Source organism: Rattus norvegicus, chromosome 19, assembly GCF_021556685.1.
Source record: "Rattus norvegicus strain SHRSP/BbbUtx chromosome 19, alternate assembly SHRSP_T2T, whole genome shotgun sequence".
NCBI classification, from domain to species: Eukaryota; Metazoa; Chordata; class Mammalia; order Rodentia; family Muridae; genus Rattus; species Rattus norvegicus.
Genome location: NC_141552.1, coordinates 67,152,672 through 67,155,754, shown reverse-complemented (window position 1 = coordinate 67,155,754; position 3,083 = coordinate 67,152,672).

Below are 3,083 nucleotides of genomic sequence, written 5' to 3'. Positions count from 1 at the left end.
CTAGGGAGAAGAGTTTCCAAGAGTCCTACTTAGTGGATATGAGAGCAAGGAGTAGATACCATTGTATCAAGACAAAGCCAAGGGGGTGTGATCACAGATACTAGTAGATACTATTGTATCAAGACATTGTCTCTGCCTGTGCTTCCCCGGAGTCAGGAGATCTTAAGGTGACTTCCGGGATGGTGGGGCTTCAGGTGGTTCCTTTCCCACTTAGACCTTGGGCGGGTCTTCTGAGTACACATGACCTCCTCGGTTGATGTCGTCCTGCCCTAAGTGGCGTCCCCTTCCTCATGTGCAGTGCTTCCATGGGTTCTAACTGGAAGACAGCAATAATGACAATGTCCCTGTGAGCTCAGCTCTGCTGGATGGCTTGGGCAGGGTTGCTGGGACAGCTGCATGCATGCCAGCCATTCCCACCCGCAGGCTCATGCTCTCAATATAGGCCCGGCTGGTCCTGGGCAGCCGTGCTGCCTGAGGGCAAAGCCAGGGGACAAGCCAGGGCAGGTATCAACTTTCTTCCTGCCCTTGCATGGCTAGGGACTGGGACCTGCCTTCTGATTTGTGTGTATTATTAGGTCTTAGGAACTCCACAACTTGGAGAGCCCAGAGACACGGGGGTAGGGTAGGGCAGGGTGGGGTGTCAGTTATAGCCTCTATCTCAGAACCTGAGATGGCCCAGGGTCCTCAAGTGCTGCAGGACGACAGGCCCAGGGCCTCCAGAAAGAGGGGACACCAGACTTTTTTTTTTTTTTTTATGTTTTCAGACTCCCAAAAGACTATGACTTACTTACCTGACTGTTCCCAACTCCTGGTGACTCTTTCTGTAAATTAACTTGGTGGGAGCCTGGCCAGGGCCTTCTTACCCGCCCCGTGTGTGGTTACATGAGTGAGTTTACCAAGCTCGTCAATGTAACTCAACTATAGTGGCTAATTTTGGAAACAGGAGGTAATTCAGTGGGGTCCGGGTGAGGCAGGCCCCACCTTGCTCCACGCCACAGGCTTGTTTGGGCTGGGAGGAACGTAAGCTACATTCCACTTTCCTATTTGAAGGAATGGGGAGGGGGTGGCAGAAAATGACAGGCATCTTCCAAAGTGCACCTGTCTCCTCTCACTCATGCCAGCAAGAGCCAGCTCCACGAACAGAGCGCCTCAAACTGTTGTTGAGTGAGACTCTGCAGTCCTCACCGCTTTCAAGTGTCCGCGTGGGTTTGTGGTCCTTGCCCAGCTGGAATGCTGCAGGAAGCAGTCGGGGAGCTGCCGCAAAGCAGGGGGGAGTTTGGTGCTGTTGGTTCTTTGGTCTGTCAATCCTAGGGAGCCTGACAAAGACTTGAGGTCTCTTATGAGACCAGGCACCCTTCCCACGAGAGCCTACCGCTGTTATTAAACAGCCTCCCTAGTGTTCTCTTTACTGTGGTGCGAGCGATGCTGCTGCCTGTCCTCCGGAGCTGTGCCCATGCGGCTCACCTGCAGTGTATGCAGCAAGCATTGTTGTCTCCAAGATGGCTTCCATCTGCCCTGACGTTCTGTCCACAGTGATCACCCAGCATTTTTACCATCTGCTCCCTAAAGCTGCCTTCCCTCGCTGGTCTCGGCAGATGTGAAAACACCAGGAGGTGCTTTTTGCAGCTGGGGTTGTTCCCACGAATTTTGCTGTGGGGAGACTCCAGCCTCAGGCCACATACTGCAATAAAGTCACCACCACCACGGAAACCACTTCACCGTCCATGAGCTGGGCAGGAGACAGTGGTAACGAGGTTGAGCCCTTGGTGTCAGGGTTGCCAGGGTCTGGGTTGAGGAGGATGGAGGAAGGATGCAGGCAGAGGGCACTGTGAAGCCTGGGTCCCACCCTGCCACCATGCTTCAGTTCCTCCCACCCCCAGAGATGTATGCTACACACAGCAAAGCCTTCCATTCTGAGAACCCATGCAGGACTCCATGTGATTAGCTTGCTGATGCTCCTCTGGGCTGGGACACTATCCCAACTCTTTCTTTCCTTCTTTCCTTCTTTCTTTCTTTCTTTCTTTCTTTCTTTTTTTTTTTCTTTTCTTTTTTTCGGAGCTGGGGACCGAACCCAGGGCCTTGCGCTTGCTAGGCAAGCGCTCTACCACTGAGCTAAATCCTCAACCCCATCCCAACCCTTTCTTGTTCTTCAGTAATTTCGACAACACTCAAGTCTTTGATCAAATATTTTCATTTTGATCTGGTTTGATTTATTGTTAAGACACAGACTCTTGGGTTGCCCGGGCTTCCAACTCAGTATGTAGCTGAGGATAGCCTTGAGCTCACACTCCTCCCAGCATTGCCCCCAAGGGCTAGGATTACACGTGTGAGCTACGATGCTCGGCTCCTGGTCAGAGATTCTACAGAATGGCCTTCAACTCCCTGACCATTATCTTCTAATAACAAACATGGAAGTGACAAAGTGACTTCCTGCTGAATAACTGGGCAAGCCTGGGGAGTCACCCTCCATGTACTGCACGTGCATGTTGTCTGCTGGGTCTCTCTGTCTAAATTACCTTGAACCTGCAATTTGCTCTGGAGCTCGGGAACAGGCTCCACCTGTTGGAGGAGGAAGTAGTCACCTGTGTTATTCAGAACCTTGGAGCCCCCCAGTCACACACACACACACACACACACACACACACACACACACACACACACACACCGCTGCCCTCGAAGCCACTTACATACTTAACCAGTGTTTGTTTACATGGTGGAGACTTACACATAAGTATTTGTTGTCCCCTTTCTGTCCTATCCCCCTTCCTAGCATGGACCAAATCTACAAAGCAACAGGGACCTTCAGGGAAGGGGGCACGTTTCCTTGGGGTTGGTGTAACAGATGCACATCGCCCCAGGTAGTTAACATGTAGGTTACTGCTGGGCTTCCACCACTTGCTGGTTGAAGTCAACTGTGGGCTTCTTGGCCCCTTTGGGAGGAAGCAGACTCACTCTTTCTCTCTGTAGTCCCTGAGAGTTCTCCTTTGAAGGAAGAACCTCTCTGCCCTGGTATTTAGAGCATCCTTGTTTCCTGAATATCAGGTGGCTGTGGCATCCTGTGACGGACAGGCTCTAGGCAACCT